The sequence below is a fragment of the Apostichopus japonicus genome, chromosome 14, assembly GCF_037975245.1.
Source record: "Apostichopus japonicus isolate 1M-3 chromosome 14, ASM3797524v1, whole genome shotgun sequence".
Lineage (NCBI taxonomy): Eukaryota > Metazoa > Echinodermata > Holothuroidea > Aspidochirotida > Stichopodidae > Apostichopus > Apostichopus japonicus.
The window spans coordinates 24,652,374-24,672,649 of NC_092574.1; the positions used below are offsets into that span (position 1 = coordinate 24,652,374).

The 20,276-nt window shown below is 35.3% G+C and overlaps 1 long non-coding RNA gene across 1 annotated transcript; it reads right to left on the reverse strand.

Moving 5' to 3' along the window:
• Positions 1 to 17,498: 17,498 nt before the first annotated feature.
• On the reverse strand, positions 17,499 to 19,520 carry LOC139979450 (uncharacterized). The gene is made up of 3 exons (XR_011797162.1): positions 19,000 to 19,520; positions 18,481 to 18,560; positions 17,499 to 17,719 (listed from the first exon to the last, which is right to left on the reverse strand). It is a non-coding gene; the product is annotated as an uncharacterized lncRNA (long non-coding RNA).
• Positions 19,521 to 20,276: the final 756 nt, after the last annotated feature.

The following is a 20,276-nucleotide window of genomic DNA, read 5'->3' on the forward strand; positions in this document are numbered from 1 at the left end:
CTTAATTTAGTCTTTCTTGCATTTTTTTTTTCATATGTGTTAATTTTGTTGTTTGCTATATACGTTTGTGAGGTATTTGAGGTAACGAAACGGGTTTGCGGTAGATTGCTTCTCTTGTCTGAGTTTAAAGACACGAGATGCAAAGACCTTGCACACTACAGCAATGTGCAGATGAAATTACCTTGATGTTTTGAAACTGTCTCTCTCGTTAATTTTACAAGTACGATATACACGTTGTTTTAATCGCTTAAAGGCATTGACGACTCGCCCCAACCGCGTGCTACCCTCTGAAAAAAAAGTTAACTTTCCGTTGCTTGCAAGTGAAGTTTTCTTCTTGTTGCTACAAAATGCAGACAGTAATGAAACGTTATACCTTGTTATCTTTTATCTGGATATGAGATCAGGGAGTCCCATAACAAATCCCTGCTGAGATGTCCATCGCTGCTATGTACACTGTGTTGTGGGTATTGACCGCAGCTTTATGTACTGACTGTACACTAGTGTCTAATTACAGAAGTTAGCAAGCTGTGTGTGTATTTTCTGGGATCGATGGTGGTGTCTAACACTTCTGCTACACCTCATTCGAAACTAGGTCAGATTACCGGCATCAGACGTTTCTTTGTGCGCGAGTCTTCACTCCCTTTAAGTGAATTAAAGTGGTTGGTCAGCTAACTAATGGTCTGTCCACAGACCATTAGGCTAGTTCCTCAAATGCAATACAAAAATCAATATGGCAATATAACATTTTAAACCGCCTCCAATAAAATGTTTACAATGCGTTACAAATTTTCCAAGTATACAAATGGTGTTTAATGTCATCTAACGATGCTTTGTTGTTGATCAAAATGTCAAAGAATTTGGTTGCGTTAGTATAACATTTATAAAACTTGCAATACATCAATATTATTTAGACCACAATGGAGATTTGGTACTATTTAAAACTGAATATCGTGAAACCGGAACTAACATTCACATCTTTTTACACGTAAATGTACAATTAACACAAAACATGTTTCTGCTTTTTTTTTGGACTATAGAACATATAAAGACTAGACTTTAGCCTAAAGACATCATTTAAGTCAACGGAGAGTGAAGTGTCAAAATATGACATTTGTCATGACTTTTGTCGATACATACGGTGTAAAAGATGAGGTCGCCTTGTGATACACGATTGTATCTTTAAAGTGATTCTATGACACACACACAAGGGTAATGACAGGAAAAGTACGATTTCATAATAACAAGAAGAGGCAGTATATAGAAAGAAGCAGTTGCATATAAGATGTTATATACTTGTGATATCATATGATATTGGGACAGATAGATAGATAGTTCCAAAAGAAACCATGATTATTCGATTTTGTCATTGATCAGCAGGACTCGAAAGGCTGATATATCTTAAGCCAATCATTTTGAATGTCGATACCTTTCCCTGTTATATTATGGACATAAGATTTATATATATATTATACACAGTGGTAGAGTATTTAGTCATAACGTTTCTCTTCGGAGTGCAGACGATAACTATAAGCTCGCTAGAAGTGTAATACATACGAGTATACCAGTATAAGTTAAAACATTTATCGATAAATTAACTATAAACATAATCTTTAATTAAAAGGATATATTTCGCCGTAAGCTTCGAGTAGCGTCTCTATAACTTATAAGTAGACAAAGAAGAAATAAAATTCAAGTGAAGTGTAACATTATCCTTCTTCTAATAATTGTTAATTCCTATTTTGGTGTAATACCTCACAATTGTAGTACTAAAACTTCTACTTCTATGACCAGAAAATGTATACGATATGCTAGGAAGGCGAAGAGGATTCGAAGTAGAAAAATGTGTAAGGTTAAAAATTGGCAAAATTGAAACAAAAATAATACAATTGAGAGACTGAGACATTTTTAAATATTGACGTTTGAAAAATTGAATATATTTGGATAACACTATCATTCCTTCTCCCCAGTTGGAGTATATAAATATCCACTGTGCATTACTAACCATACACGGTATCAAGTATCGTTACTATTATAACCCGCAATATTATGTATAGTATGCTTGTACACCATTACAGAATAGTTATGCTTACTATGGTAATATGTCAGTATATCTATACACACATTTATATATTCTATAAGCTGAATTCTGTTCACATCAAACCGTGATTAAAAATAACTGTTACAGTAGAGAAGGTACTCATGAATATCAATATGTGAAGTGACTTCAGACTAACCAAACACGAGTTGAAACTTTGACCACTGCAGTCTGCACAAATAGAAGCTTAAGTGTAACGTTATGTTAATGAATGTTGGATTGTTAGGTTGTGGTGAGCGTTATTCGGCTATATATATATATATATATATATATATATATATATATATTTATATATATATATATATATATATATATATATATATATGATAGATGGCATTAATTCCAGGTGAAGAGTGCTCAAAATACCTGGGTATATAGAGCTGGATAGGTATAAATAATGTACACTCGTACAAAGTTTGCGCTATTACTCGAGTTTCATGCTTCTTCGCAATCGTCAGATAGCTAATGATCAGGTTGTCTGTCTGTAGCGTGGTGTTGTTATTTTTTCCGTTTTTTTCTATGTCGACACTTTGACAAAAGCTCAGTTCTTTTGTTCAGCAGATTTTGGTTTCTCAGCCGAAGTATTTCCACCTTCTCCTCAATACAGAGATTACATTGATCCGATGTACGCATTAGTGTATTAGATTCTCGGATTATTTTCCACGTGATGCTAAAATCTTTGCTTTGCTTTTTTGAGCTCCCTATATATATATATATATATATATATATATATATATATATATGTATATATATATATATATATAAATGAAAATGTATATATATATATATATATATATATATATATATATATATATAAATATATACGAGAGATATAATCGGTCCATAGTTTTCCAGTTAAATAAACCCTTTCAAGCTGCAAATTGTTTACCCGTATACCAATCATACCAGCACTCTCGATACGAAAGTAAAACAATTACTCAAAATAACAATAAAATAGAAGTCAATCAAGACAAAAATATATGCAATGGCGATGATTTGCTATGGTAACAAAGATAGCCGTAATAGGCTTCAATGAACCATCGATTACAATATCACTTCCATTAGGAGCGATGAGATACAACGTTTAGAAGGAATAGTATATCCGGTTTGTTGTTTGCATATATGGAAGGGACGAACTGATCTGAAATTTGTATTGTCCACACTTGACCTGACAGCTAACGATGACAAGCATCAGCGAGCTGTTTATTACTGTTAAGTTTCAAACCAGGCAACCGAAGAACTTTCACGTAGCCATAGCTGAATACAGCTGCCTCTTTAGAAACAGGCACTTTTTTATTCGTTTGCATTCCGTTATATCATAATCATAATGAATTAATCAATATTTAACAAAATGGTATCGATATGATCATCTTTCTTTTATATTACTTTTTTACATGAGAGAAATTGGCTAAATCATCGATCGTTATCGGTGTATGGGCTAATAATAACTTAGATATCGTCTGTTAACTTTGCCCCTTCTCACCCAAATCAAAAGATAATGGAATAATACACACTTACACACGTATCGCACACAAACAAAACATAATTTGTAATAGTGATATGTGATCTATCTATGGTCAAATTAGCATATTCGATTTACGTACATCTATGTTTAAACATACTTTAAATTTCTAAAGTCACCCGGTGCTACCTAATTTACTTTGATAATTTTAATCTGTTAAAGTTACCCAAGTATAGTTTAAAATTGTCGACACTTTCTTTTTGGCATGTCTCTTGCGTTGATATTTGAAAAAAATATATTGCTTTCATTTAGGTGTCCAGTCTCTTAAATTTGTCTAATAGTAAACCAATTTGAAAAACATACGTTATTTATGAGCTCACTTTTGTTTATACACAATTTGTGAAAAACACAAAAAGCTGCAAATATCGATTTATGTGACACATACAAGTCAACACTATACAAAACAACTAAAATAAAGAGGGTGCTGGATAAAATTACCGGTAATGTTTGTCTGCTTGTTACTTCATCTATAAGCAAATTCTCTGCCTCTCTAACTGGAGGTATGATGTCCATAGATAGCCTACTTTCGGTTATAATTTTAAACTAGATAGAAAAAAAAATAGCTTGCCAAAATACGGTGTACCGCATCGCTACATTACTAAAAAGAATCGTTTTTCCCGTCAAGGAGGCATGACACGCGAAATCAAAACGTTTCACGTTTCAACCTGGCAGTCAAGAGGTTCTTAAGAGGCAGGCTGTTACTTTTGTGACAACGTCTCTTGAGGCAAAATGGTGAGGCCGTCAAAAGTTAATTATTTCTCCTTTTTGTCTAGACCTATTTTCAGGAAAAAACACAATTGAGAATCTCGCTACGTAGCGTCCAAAACAATAAGACGTAGCAATATTTTTAGAGACTTTTTAATGAGCTTCCGTTTAGGAAAACAAATATTGAAGACATTTATTAAAGTAAGTTCGTTTCAATTTCGTCGGACTATGATGAAAATGAACTGAAAGGAAGGCTTGGAGCATAAAGGTAATTAGTTATATGCCAAAGGTCAATTAAAATCAGGGATATAGTCGTAGCAATTCTATTTCCTGAGCAAACACAAAAATGATTAGGCCATTGCATGAATAGTCTTCGTCCCATGGCATATTAATATACACCTACCACTATCTAAACTCCAGTTTTTAGGTCAAGTTTCAATTTTTGGAAGCACGCTTCAGGCAACCTGTTGTGACCAGAGTTTGCATTCATTATTGCTGCCAGACAATCCTTACACCATCTCAGGAGTTGTACTGACATCATTATACAAATGCCTTTTTTTGTTTCCCGCTAGCTGGAATTTTAGAATATATATATATATCTATATATCTATCTATATATATATATATATATATATATATATATATATATATATATATATATATATATATATATATATATATATATATATATATATATATATATGCACTATTTACTGTGCTGTCAAGGGTCAGTCGCATGTACCCTTCGATTTAGATTCTATATCGAATCATATGCTTACATACATGGAGGGATTACGTCAGGGCGTGCTAATGTAGTATGCCTCATTGCGCAAACAAATATATTCAGATCGAAACCTTAACGGGAAGGGAACCAACACTGAGTTTTAGGTAGCAAGTTTATGCATTGAAAATGCTTAATACGTCGTCATTAAAATCAGCTTAATCAAATGGTTGATTGTTAGTAAAATCACTTTTGCTCCACAAACGGAGATTTTCCTGAATAGTCAAGTCCTTTTCTGCAACCTGCACAATCAGGTTCTTTACTCTACTTTGTCTTCTCTTTGAATTGTCTCAAGAATTGCTCGTTTAATAAATCGAGATATGTCTGGTGTTACACACGCAATACGCAATTCGCCGACTGTCCTAGATTAGCAGAAGTCACTGTATCAATTAGCTCTTCAGACTGGTCAAGTTCTTGGCAGTAAGCAGGTGCAATGATGCCTGCCTTAGTCATATTTATACTTATTGACTTACTGCAGAATTAAAAGGCTGAAAGCAATTATATATCTGTCTTAAGTTTTGTTCTAGTAGGTAACGTAATTTATATTGCAATTATGCTTGCGAAGTCTTTCGTAGGCCTATATGTCGAAGTGTACAGCAATCGTACAGTTTCCTTTTCACGCTGTATGGGTGAAAATGAGATTCTGCTTCTATTCTTACTTGCTAATTACTGGCTAAAATCTAATTACTAATATCAAGTAACTGCTATATTTAGTATAACAAGTCTGATATCAGCAGTGCAGTGCTTCAATGATTTGACTGAGACAATTTTGCTATGCAAGGTAATATTATAAACGAATTAATAGCTATTCAGTACTGATAGGAACAAAGAGGATTATATGATGTGCTTTTCTACGACGGCTAGCAACACAGTAATGCTATAATACAGCAACACGCTCTCACGTAGTATTGGAATGCAAAACATGTGCTGATATGTGAAGGAACGGTAAAGCTGTGATATCAAGCACATCGTGACAGCTCTTGCATACTTGCTTTGGATTAATTGTGCATTAAGAGTACCTCTTACACATCGGGGGGGGGGGGGGGCTGGTGGACATAAGGGCGGGCCGACTGTTTGTGCGTCTGTAGAGGTTTGATGTTTGGTTTGGTGTCGTGGTTGGGGTAGTTCGGGTGGATGTTGTGGGTTAATTACTGCTGATAGTTTAGTTTCTTTGAGGATTTGGTTTGGTTTGGTTTTAATGCCTTTATGGCCGTTACGTTTTGAGTTCCGCTGGACGGATCGCGTAAAAATGCACCTCTTACACATAGAATATTGATTCTTTAAGTATATAGCCATAGTTTCGAACCATCTGGCATGTTAAACCACCGTACCTGCACAAGAATACTTTTGACCTGGAATGTAACCTTCCTTGCTTTGATGCCAACGTAAGAATGAAGCTGATATACCCACCTTTGGGCCTCTTTTAGCTTAATAAATTAAAGAGGCCTGCGGTAAAAGTTTGCCTTCTAGAGGGTAAAATTAGCAAAGATATTTCTTCCTGTCTTTCATTAATTTATATTAATGGAAGGCAAAATGGAGTCTCGGCAAACATATAATACAATTAACACAAATATATGACACAATTCGCAGACATCCATCCGATAAAAATCGATGAGACTTTTATGTTAAGTGTAACGATATATATATAGGCTCTGATAATACAATGTGTTCCCTAATGTTATAAATTGTTTAAATAAAGTGGGTATATTTGCAAATTGTTTACTTAATTCCACAAATGTCATTACCATTAATTACTACAATATATATATATATATAGATATATATATATACATATATATATATCACATAGAATGTTGATCAATATTCACAAAGAGTGCTCTATGCCAAGGCAGAGCTAGAATATCACATAATATACTTACCTAAACTATCATCATACTGCTACTCGGAGTTTCACGTGTGCGGCTCGCGCACCGATCATCAGGCAACTGCCTGATGTTGCCTGATGATCGGTGCGCGAGCCGCACACGTGAAACTCCGAGTAGCAGTATGATGATAGTTTAGTTAAGTATATTATGTGATATATATATATATATATATATATATATATATATATATATATATATATATATATATATATATATATATATATATATATATATATATATATCGCTAGCGAAATAAAGCAAAAAGATTGTATTACATTATCGTGATCAAGATAGAGAGCAGATGAATTGCTATATGAAAGCATTATTATAACTAAAATATACCTATGTTGGTAGGGGCAAAGTTCCATTAAAATGCTTCACAGTGACCGCTGAGTTGTTATTCGCAGTGTTACAGAAGGAGAGCTCAGAGAGAGAGAGTTTATAGTAGGTCAAATACATCACTATCACCTTTTTTTTCATAATCAACGACATAAGAAGAAGACCTTCATATTGTTTTTTTACATACGAAACATTTGCAACTGTACCATTTTTTTCCCGCTGGTTGACCCAATTTTGTTTGTTTAACTTTATAAATGTCAACGGGACATATGACCACAAGTAATGATCGATAAACAGACAAATGTCCTGAAGGGGACAAGGAAATCACGGATAGTGGAACATTTATTGCTTGTGTCAGCACAACGGCACAGAGTCAAGTCAAGTTTATTAACAGATATTTGTAATAGCAGGAATATTCAAAGGAGAACCTTTCATTTAGTTTTGAAAGGTGATATAAAGTTTATGCGACTGCAAGTAAGTACAATGTATATATATTGCCTATATATATATATATATATATATATATATATATATATATATATATATATAAATATATATATATGTATATATATATATATGTATATATATTGCCTTTACATGTATATATTGCCTATATAAATTGCCTATATATATAGCCTTTGTATATAACCTATATATATATATATATAAATATATATATATATATATATACATATACTTTGTATATAACCTATATATATATATAAATATATATATATATATATACATATACATATATATATATATACATATATATATATATATATATATATATATATATATATATATATTTATATACAACACAAATACATATATTATATTAACTATTTCTGAAATGGCAGTGTTAGACGGCTGAAAAGGATATATGTTTGATGTCTCTTCTGATGTTTCCGACCGAAATATTTATTCTGTAAAATCTATAATTTGGTTTGTCATCTACACGTTGTTTGTTCGACATGCACAGACAACAAGCATCCTTCACGATATGTATATATACTTATGCGCACGACTTGTTAACCAACCTGTCCTTGAACCGGAAACTGCTTCCTACAGAAATAAAGAACAGCAAATTTGATTTCGATGAGATTAATGGAGGATGATTTCATCCATTTCATATGTCGGAACATCTTGACCTTATACACTTATCATATCACCAGCTATTGTAAATCAGTACAGGGATTGAACCAAACAACACATAATACGTAGAGTAGAAAAGATTTTATCTTTCTGTAACATGGTGATTTAGTGCAAATATTAGAACGTGAAACATTCAATAGAACATATCTGCAGCAATTGTCATGAGCCTTCTCTGTTTCAAAGACGACAAAACAGAAAGCCTTATTGGCCATGATATTTAATATTTCTCATATATTGATGTGAGCAATAAAAGTGAAATTTTTAATAATAGTGAAATAAAAGTGAAATATTTCTTTAATTCGAGGACTTAATGCTTAGCGTTTTGAGTGAATCAAATCTATATAACAAAGCATTCGTCACGAAGATATAACAAGATGAAAACGAAGAGAGCACTTAATATGAACCAAGGTACACAGAGATAATATTAGGTATAGATGCATCCACTTATAAACAGAGATAATATTAGGTAGATGCACCCACTTATATACAGAGAAAATATGAAGTTAGGCAGATGTACCCACTTATATACAGAGATAATATAAATTTAGGAAGATGCACCCACCTATACACAGATATGTATATATATATATATATATATATATGTGTATATATATATATATATATATATATATATATATATGTATATAAATATATATATATGTATATATATATGTATATATATATATATATATATATATATATATATATATATATATATATATATATATATATATATATATATTCTTTCTCTTAGTGGGCTATTTTGTACCTGCATGGTCAGATGGTGGTCTTCTATAACAAACTATACCGATAGCGGCGCCCTAACGGTAGGTAATCTACAAGCTATAACAGATTGGTGGTGACAACTAGATGTCGTGTTAAGAATTTCAGCGTATAATATAATAAACAAAATCATTAACCAAAAAATGAATAAGTTTTCAACTGAATTACATCAACTGATAGAGTTTCTCAATCATATTTCCTTTTCCCCTGCACCATATCAGTCAAAGTACTATATCATTCGTCCTTCAAAGTCTTGTTGACAAATATAAATAAATATTTCTTTTCTTCTCTTCTCTTCAGATGGTGGTCTTCTTACAACCGTTACTACACGGTAAAAGCAGTATAACATATTGGGTAGATAACGTCCTAAGGATTTCACCGTGATATAACCAATCAATATCGATCGAAGTACTCTTTTATTTGTCTGTCAATTGTGGTCTTCTAAATAAAAATGATGTTAGAATATATTTCAACGGAAAATATTAACAATAAAAGTAGTCTATCGGCTACTTACATATGTTTTACTGTTTTTTAAGTGTGTTAGATCTATAGGATATATTGATTGATGCTTGCTTTCGGCAACTTCCAAACCTATTTAATGTTTGTTGTGTGTTAACAAATATGAATATTTTAAGGTGTTTGCCTATCGACAGACGAGCCGGTGAAATGGGGGCGCAGGTGTTACTGTAATGAGTTGCAGAGGTCCAAACTTGAACTCAATAACCCAGGAAAAGGTGGTAAAATAGCTAGTCTACGTTTACAATTAACAGAAACATTTACGAAACGAACAAACAAGACATCTTTCAACATCCTTGCAAATGATGTTCCCGGGTGCATGAACATTCGGATGGATAAGCATGTCTTAAGTTGTTTGTCTGTGCTGTGTTAAACGCCAAGAGGTTGGATGCAGTTATTATTCGCAAGACATTAGCATGTTTATGATGCGCAACCAGCCGGATCTTTCGGTTACCTGACGAAGGTGTTCATCAGTGATGTACCTCCGTCCCATCTTCTAGAAACTTACCAACGGCATAACGCTCCGTCTTCCACAACATAAACATTGTTTCATTACCGTATGCATTTCGGTTTTAATGTTCCATGTCTCTATAGCGAAAGGAGTCATGCAGATAACGAGCAGAGAGACGTTTATAATCCTCCGGCTAATTCTTGAGATCTTTACTTTGCAAACAAAATAATAACCCAAGGATTATCGATCTCAATAAAAAATTCTCGTGATGTCACGAATATATTATTCTTTCTGGTGACAACTATTAATAACATATTAGAGGGTATTTTACATCTAGTTTTCATAATATTGCCAGAGCAGGAACCTGTTTACGGGGAACTATAAAACTATGAATCATACACCAGCTCTATATGGTGATCTCTCTTTCGAGGTGAAAGGAATCCTTTTAAATGACACGATTATGAGAAAGTTAACTTTCTTATTACGCAAAATTTAACAAGTCATAACTTTCAAGTTTGCAGCTTTCGTAACTAAGCGTTCTCAAAGTTTTCGCGCAACTGATATTTTCATTAATGTTCGAATGCTAAAAACTAATCGTACAGGTCAGACATACGATAGTTGTATGGACATGACTAGTCAAAAAAAAAAAATACTGAGAACCTTTAAAAGATAGCTTTAGGTGTTAATTAATACTTTTATCAGTGCAAATTGACATTTTCCCAGTGTTATTTTAATTATTCGTAATAGAAATGAGCCCAAAACCTCTGAGACACTTCAGTTAAAGTGACTGTACTACTAAGTCTAACACTAAAACCGAAAAATAGGTCAGTTCTTGCAGATTCAGCAAAAAACTCAAGTGTTCAAGAAGAACATATAGTACAACTTAGGGCCTCAAATGATATATCTACAGTGTACTACAAATTCGTCAATGACAAATGATGTTGACTGCCATCAAAGGGTGGACTGTACTAGCTCATATATGAAGGTAAAAAAACATGTTTTGGATAAGGTATTTTATTACATAATTCTAGAAAATGAACATCACATGAATATTTAGACCTGCACTGCGGAGCCGACGCTGTCATCAAAATTAGCCTTAACCTTAAAAAAACATTACAAAGACTGAGCATATGGTAAAGTTGAATATCATAAAAATCGAAATAATTATGAAAACATAACTAACAATTTATTGCTTTCCTCATGTTTTAAGACGATGGCATATGAAGAAAAATATTCTGCACCTTTCATCTACGATCAAGAAACCACCAAAGTACTGACATCCATCATGATAACATGATAGGACGCCATCTTCCCATTCACACAAACAAGGTTACTTTCTTTATTATATATAGTTTTAACTTGACAATGCTTGTTGGAAATAATAGGACACTTCAGGGAATTAATAATGTCCCGCCTATGTATGTTTCCTTTAACAGAACATAAACTCAAACCGGTTATTTGATTGGAAGAAAAAAATCTATTTCATGACGAAACATTTTGTACACTGTTATATATCTCTTTACTTACATCAACCAACTTTATATTGAAATTCAATTCTTAAAAGCGCTCAAGTTTGAATGAAATAAAGTAAAGAAATCCCGCAATGAAATGAACGCATCTTCAAAATGATGCATATTAAAATTTACCAACTTTCATATTGCTATTTCTTACGATTTGAGGCCGTCGTCATGGATCACATTTATATCGCATTTGTACTGATGCGTGGGGAAATTACCCTGTCTTACACCACACGTTATTCCTGTTACAAGATTTTTGTCATAGGATTTGTATATCTTGCTATAACTATTCAATTTTGATCATCTTCACAGAACCTTCAATCTCATTTTTTAATTGAACCAAACATATATAAGAAAGGCACAACCCACGGATGATCATACCAGGGAATAATATAACTAAGTGATATGCTTACGTCGACAACTTAGTCATACTTCATCAAAACGAAGCGAAACGTTTATAATTGCTCCTTCTAATGCCTGCTGTTCATCCGTCTTAATCTTGGTCGTGATTTCCTTTCCTCCTGACCATAATATTTCATACTTAAGACGGTTCTTACCTTGTCACTAGAGGCAAACATTGTGTGGCAAAACACATTTTACGACTTTCAATATTTGTAGAATTACATCTAGTTGGAGGAGAAGAAAATATTATAAAATGCACATCGTTTAATTATGCCTTGCTTATACCGTAGTCACTATATCACTGTGGTTATGATGATGTATCGTGATACGACCTTAGTGTGTATTAGTATATCATATACTGATAGGTTAACATAACCTCAATATCCTAACCATCGATCAAGTATAAAAGGTCTCACCGTCTTCTATTCTCTGAGGGAGATTTTAGTGGCACAAAATCATCATGTTACGAGTCTCGTGTTATAAACAGCTCGTTTATTCACTCATTATCCAACTGCCGGAAGATGATCAGCGCGGTAAAGAATTATGATAAGCTGCGACTTCGCTTAAGCTGGTTATTAACCCCCCATTAATTCGCAAACATAGACGAAATAGTGCAAAGTAGTCGAGGCTGTTTATTGACGATCTTAATATTTCATAATAAGATACCATGTTAATGAACTTTAAATTATTCATTGATTTCATTACGAAGCCTTCGAACATTGCACGATGGAATTATACATAAAATGGAAGGCATTTTCTCTCTCCATCTTAACTTTACTATAGAAAGTCAGAAAACTCATTATTTTATTTATTGGCAAGACTTGTGGGACAATACAAAAACTAATAAAGCTTATTTCGATTCATCATTATCTCATCCCCCAACATGTAGTGAATATAGGGAGATGGGATATTGTATAGGCCTACTTCACCCCACAGTAGGAATATCAAAAGCTTGGAGAAAGTATGTGCTGACTTGAAAGCGGGTGCTCTCGCTAAGAGCCTGCAGGTCAAAGGACCCGTCAGGATGCCCACCAAGACCCTCCGGATCACCAACATCAGAAATGTGAGGACGTGTTTCAGTGAGTGAGTGTTTTTTATTCTGACTGAAAACTTGAACAAGGGAATTGCAAGACCTCATACGTCATTTCAAAAGAATCTACACGTCCTCAAAAGTATTCCTTTGTTCAGGGGTATTGTTAAAGGTCAAGCGACACGTAGGCTTGACTTTACATAATATTAAACTTAACAATTCTTACATTAACAAAAACCCAACACCGTGATTTTTTTCCGTCTCCAAAGGGGTAGAAATCGGTAAAAAGTACTATTACGTAATAGATTCAGTGACGTCACGGGGGGGGGGGAGCGCAGAAGAGTGTAAACTGCATATGTTCTGCGCAGTGCATTGGGTATGTAGAAATCTCAAACTTCTCGAAAATATTACCTTTTTCAGCAGTCTGTTACAAGAAAGTTAAGATTTGGATTAAGATGAAAAATCACAAATTTATACATAAGACATCGAACAAAACATCCATTGACTTCTTTTTTTCATAAATTCCTTACATTTTCTTCCTATCAAGCAACATCAACTCCGCAAAAATCGGCTAGATTGACTCGTTCAGGGAAAGCCGAAAACAAATGACGTCATTTGTTTACCAAGCCGAAAGTGCATGATATCGTCGCATACGATATTGCTACCACATACAGTTTCTATACACGCACTGTAGTACGCATATATACACAGCACAGCATAGCTTATACATATCGCGAAATGGCTGCCGGTGGCATTGACACACAGTATTTAGATAGCAACGGCGAAGAAGTAAGAGAAATGGAGGACATGGTGGACGATCGTGGGGAAGTTTTTCCCTACATGTTCGAACCGGAGACCAGCGAAGAGGAAGCGGGATCGGACAGCGATGTCGAAATTGATCGTCTTGACGGAATACAACGGTAACGTTACGCCTAGCGTACTATACTGTATATAGGATAGTTGTGTCACTAGTTAGGCCTAGAACCGATAAATGTTTCCTAACTTTGCTCATACTCTTAGCTAGCCAATTTGTTGACGGGGCAGCAAAATTAACATGAAAGTGCGGTAGAGTTAAGTTAAGGAAGTTACTATTTTCCTTAAAAGTTGTGGCAGCACATGCCCCGGAACATGTCACACAGACATATTTCATTTGGTTAGTAGATTGAAGGAGCCAATTGGAAGAGTGCACAACAAATTCAGAGGTGGCCTATTATTAATTTCCTGGCAGTTGTAGTGGCAAATTAGTGTAGTTACCACAAATCAGGGAAAGGGTGGGGGGATGGAGAAGGTGGCACCTCACACCACCTTTTTGTCATTTCCGCTTGAGCTAATTTCATAACCAGATTTTCTCAATCTAGGGTATGGATTCAGAAGTGGGAAAGAGTTGGAAACGAGACAACATCGGCCTGTTTTATTTTCCTTTGCAGCATTCTCCCAACAGAGGCAAGACTTCTAAGAAGAGGCTACCCCCTCCTTACTAGTGATGTTATTTGTAAGGAGCTTCAACGGTAGATTGCCCTTCAGAGGTGCCCCTTTTCTATTTTGACATGTTAGTACAGTATGCCCCAATAATTGAGGTCGGTATGAGGTCATTGAATTGGCTCTTTATTATTTGAACTGGTTTGTATTGTTTACAGGTGTCATTGTGGCCAATGTGCTGTGATGCCTACAGCAAGGGAGTGTAGATGCTGCAGCGAAATAGATAAGTAAGGACTGTGATGGATGAAGAAGGTGCTGCATGCATCACCTTACACCCAGGGTTTGAAGCTATTTGCCTGAACCCATTGTTTCTTCAGACAGCCTACTACATGTACCGTCAACAGTATGGTGGACGTGCACAGGAAAACAGGATCCAAGAGTAAGTATAGAATACATTATTTTTGTTGTATACCTTTATTCATTGCTCTGACCTGCTGTTGAAAGATGTAACAATACAAAGGGTGTATTCATAGTTTTGTTTTGTTGTGAAAGGAATAACATTAAGCTATAGATTTGATCAAGAAAATGTGTGCACCATGTTCAAAACCTGCTTCTGATTAGGTCATTTTGTCCAAAAACTGGTGTAATGCCCTTGAGGTTAACCCTTATCATGCTGACTGACATAGTAGTCATTAACACTGAGCCATGGAACCAAATGCCACACAAAAAATGTCCACCATGCTTGTGCACGATCCATTTACAAATTTTAGTCCCCGAGATACAATGATCAGTTTGTATAAATGGAATAGCTAGGCTTACTTTAGGGGAGGCAGATTTAGGGGCAAAGCAAATTCTTGAAATCATCTAGAAATTTATTTTAAAATTGACGTCCCCAGATGGCTACCAAGCTTTTGTGTGTCTTCATCATTTATAGCTGGTTTTCATGATTATTTTACAGGAAAAACAGACACAGAGCATACAGACAACTTGCACGGATGAGCTAGCAGTTTTTAGGGAAGGATATTGTGTTGTTCTCCCGTCCTATGCAGTAAGGAGGATTAGAGAAGCTTTACCATCTGAACAGTATGAAGGATTTAAATTATCAAGACTGTGAGAATGTGGACTGTTTATGCCAAGTCATAGTATCATTTCTGCAAAGTTTTATAGAAACAGGGTTCAGTCCTGTCTGTTTTGTGGCTGAATGGTGAACATTTTGGAATTCCAGCTTACATTTTTCTGGTTCATGGTATTAACTACAATCTTGGATGAAATTTTACATTTTCAAGTTTGGGAAGTACATAACAGTAATAAATAATAAAAACTCAAGTTAAATTTTTGTATGTATTCTCTCTTGTAAGCCAAGCTGTCACTTCTAGTAGCCTGCCAACAAAATCTGGATGATTGAAACCTCAAATATACTAGGCTAAAATAGAAGAATAGTTTGAATAAAGTACCCTAAACCACTATGTCAATGGGATCTGGAGAGCTTAGGCTTTCATTTTAATAAAAGTGTAATGAGAATCAATCTGAAATTGTTCATTAATCCATGGAATATCAAGGTTACTTGATCATAAATGGGATAAAAAAAATCACATTCTATCCCATGCGGGAAACAAACAGCAAATTTCTGTCAATTCTTTTCGAGAAAAACAAAAAATTGGCAACATTTTTGAAACACCAAAGTTGCATACAAATAGTAAGTCAGCATGAAATTTATATTTATGAAGTCTAAGCTCTCTAGAGAGGAATACTTGTCATTGGAACTTTTTTTAAATATAATGTTATCATTTAGTTAGTTAGAATGGAAACCAGATGTAAGTAAAACTTTAATGTAAAACTTTAGCAACTTCCCTAAAGGCTGGTAGGGACCTGTTAATTAACACTGCTCTGCAGCTGTGCCAAAACATCATGTGAACAGACGATTCACAGAGTCGATTGCTCCCCACTACAATGAAACAAAATTAGAAATTGGGAGGCCACCAACTACAGTACTTCAGCAAAGCTTTTGAAATCTGCTTCGGTGTTGGTTTATGGCATCCTCATTGTTCGGATGAACATAGGAGCTTTGCAAGTGGTGGGGGCTATTTTCTGACAGGAACAGGACACTCCTCTCCCAGAGTTCCACTTCTGCAGAAGTTGTTGCAAGCAGTCAAGATGTTCCCATACATAATCTGTAGAAGAGTAAAGATATGAAGAATAATATAATAATAGTTAATAAAAACATACCATTTAGATAGAGGCATTCCAATCACTCCATTTCGGTCAATAGGCATGGCACAGTTGTCAGTCAAGTCTTTGGATGCCAAACTAAGACGACAGCTGAGTACACCTCAATTGGTGTGGATACATGGGTCAGGTTTTACCTGACAACTTGTGCCTGAACAATTCCAATATATTTTTTACTGATTACAACAAAAACCCTACACCTGTTTGTGCACCTAATATTATGGATTATGTAATCTTCAGCAGGATGTGTGGTCATTGTCTCAGTAGCTTAACCACTGTTTATGTAGTAAAGTAAACATGTGGACAGAGTAACATCCTGTCCCATCCCCTGGTAATCCATGGTAAAAGAGTGTATAAGATGCAACTTTCACCATTTGTATTCAGTAGCAGATATCCAGCCAAGTGAAGATATAATGTACTCTGTTAAATCCAACTACTTGTTTGTGCCTTTATTTCTTGTTCACATACAGCTGTGACAACTCTACCAGATACAGTATGTATATGGTAATTGAAGTAAAGACTGATGGCCTCACCACACATTCCAGACTACCCCACAGTGTTGGTGTCAAAATTAATAATGATCCTCTTTCCAGAAAGTTATGGCACCAATCGATTTTCCAGACTAATCTACTATCAATCTTGAAAATTACCTTGAAGCGTCATCTTTGTCATGTTCAGATGAGTTAACTGATGGAGTGTAGTCCGGACTTCCTGGCGGTTTTTCGGTGTATCCCGATGTGGATGCCACAGCAGCAGACGGACCATCATCGCCACTGCGAGATGGCCCTGGTTGCTTTGATGCTGTTCTTGTCTCTGTTGGTCCAGTCAGCAACTTCAATGGTCGTAGGGGGACCAGTGAACACTGGACTTCTACATACATGTGTTACATTCACTGAAAATTAGAATAAACGCTTATTATACCACACACATACAGTAGGCTGCTCTTGGACAGGGGTCAGCTGCCTAGATGGTTCACTTATCTTTTCTGAAGGAGAGCATATCCTCCTGCTTTATGTGGCTGCAAAAATATGGGCCACTCACACCATGAGCATTGCAAATGACTTCAGCTTGGTTTCATATAGTATAACTACAATGTAATCTCCCTTCTCTCAGTAACTATAGATGTAGCCTTTATATTTTCCTGTGAAGCCATCAGGTATAGCCTCCTCAACCACTCTCGTCAGGCAGGCGGATATGATGGATAAAATACAATGTATATTATCCCCTAGTCAGCCTGCCCAATGTGCAGTTTTAATTGCTATTTTGCTTTCAACAAGTACTGTTTCTAAAATTTTGGCCCCTGTACTCACTTCTGCTATAGAATACTCTATAGATGTATGAAAGTTTTCCATTCTTCCTTGTATTACCCTAGCTTACACTTCTGTACCACATTTTCTCCCCCACCCCCCCCTCCCCATTTATCACTCTATTAAAACCTATTTATGGGGACCTTTCGGCCGTAATACTGCTGCCTCCTTTTTGTCTGGTAGCTTGCCCCCCATATACATGCCTCGATGTTTTACTGGTGGAGATTCCTTTGATCCCGTTCAAAACTGACTACTTAAATCTTTAATGCCTGTCACCACCCTCCCCTCCCCCATTTCCCAACTGTTTTTCGGTAATATCAAGCACATGTCTATAAGATCATGCTACCTTTAGATGGAGATGTACATTCTGCAGAATCCTGCCTTTATTTTCACTGCAGTTGGTTGGGGAACAGCTTCTAGATTAATCTAAGTATTGAAAATTGGGAAAGAAAATAACAAGGAAGTTATGAAAGTTCATTTAAGAAAGCAGTTTGAAAGTACCTGTCACAAGCGTTTTCTCTTGTAACAAAAATTGCAGCCCTACCAACAAAAATGGCAAAATATAAGGATGTCATTTACTGTGAAACATATGAGCTATGACTCTGAGTATATAGATAGGTGGGAGTACATTATAATATTGGGCAAAATGACATGTAAACATCTTATGCTTGTTATTCTGAATTTTTCATGATGTACCACAGATAAAAGTTAATATAGCCCTAGCCTACGCCTAACTTTATCGTCGCCGTACCTAATTTAGGGCCTAACTAACTGAACGAAATTATAAGAATTAGCCTACTGTAAGTTAGTTATAATACCAAGTTAGTCCTTGTTGTAGTAGGCCTAGGCCAGGAAATACACTTACTCTTTTCCGATCCAGCTTCGCAACTACTGGTCTACTTGTTTCTATATCTCCTCGAGATTTCAAGATACTTTCTCCAAATAGAGAAGGAACGGCATTGTCTTGTAGACGGCGAGCTGTTGGTGTTCCAAGTCCAAGTTGCGCTGATAGGCGATAGGAATCGAAACTTTAACTGGTGAAGGGCGCACTGCACACATAAGATTCGCTCGAAGGTCCAAGCCAGTCTGTACTTAGGCAGCTAGGCTGGCTGAGTGCACTGGTACTAAGCTATCGCTGTATACAGTGTTTGACGAACACGAAACTTTCTTGTACTGTTGTGCACCCATTCTCATCTGATATTTTGTTTACTGTTCGTGACGTATTGTTTACGGCTTTGATCTCGGTTAGCATATTAGGCATATCTAGCTTTGGTAACATTGGCGGTTCCCCCGTGACGTCATTATCTTACGGAATTAGCTTGGTTATTAACTTAATTAAAACAGCAAAGAAACAATTGTGGAACTCCAAATTTGGAATATAGGGTTTTGATATATTTATATAGCTTTTCAATTTGTGTAAGTTTGAAGGAAATCTGTTACGTGTCACTTGACCTTTAAGGTTAGAGTTCATGGATTTAAACAATGGAAACAACAATGCAGTCCTCAGTCTGAATGTAATACAAGCTGCTCCTAGACCTGAAGTCCGATCAAGTTCAAATTTGGTAAGAAGGTGCCTGTTCATGTAAACTCTTGCCTGTGTGGGGCCATATAGGTAAAAGGTCAACAAATCTAAACAATGTTTTATAGCCATTTTCTGCTTGTCAACACATGTAGGAAGAGGCATTATACCACAAGATATGTAGAGAGTGATGAGACAAACGTTAAAAACATGCAGATTTATGTGTGTTTGGAGGACAAAGGTCAATTGAGGTCGAAGTTCAATTTGGCTTAAATTGTGCGAAAAGTGTTTGGGGAACTCCTACAACGTAAGTCTGAACAAGTTCAAACTATAGCTGTGTGAACAAATAGCATACTTTTAGCAAACATATCATGCCATGGGCAAATTCATGAAGGAGATGGATTGACCACCTGTTTAACTGTAGATGGTACCAATGTTCGTCGAATCATAATACAATGTGATCATTATGTTAAATGTAAGGTACCTCGCAAAAGCTACGTCTGTTTCTGTTAGAATACGCATGATCGGTTAACGAAACAGCTAATAAATTCCACGTAAGTTTTTCATGGTTTAACTAAATTAATTACTAAAATCTGAAATACAAGGTCACTACGTCACCCGGC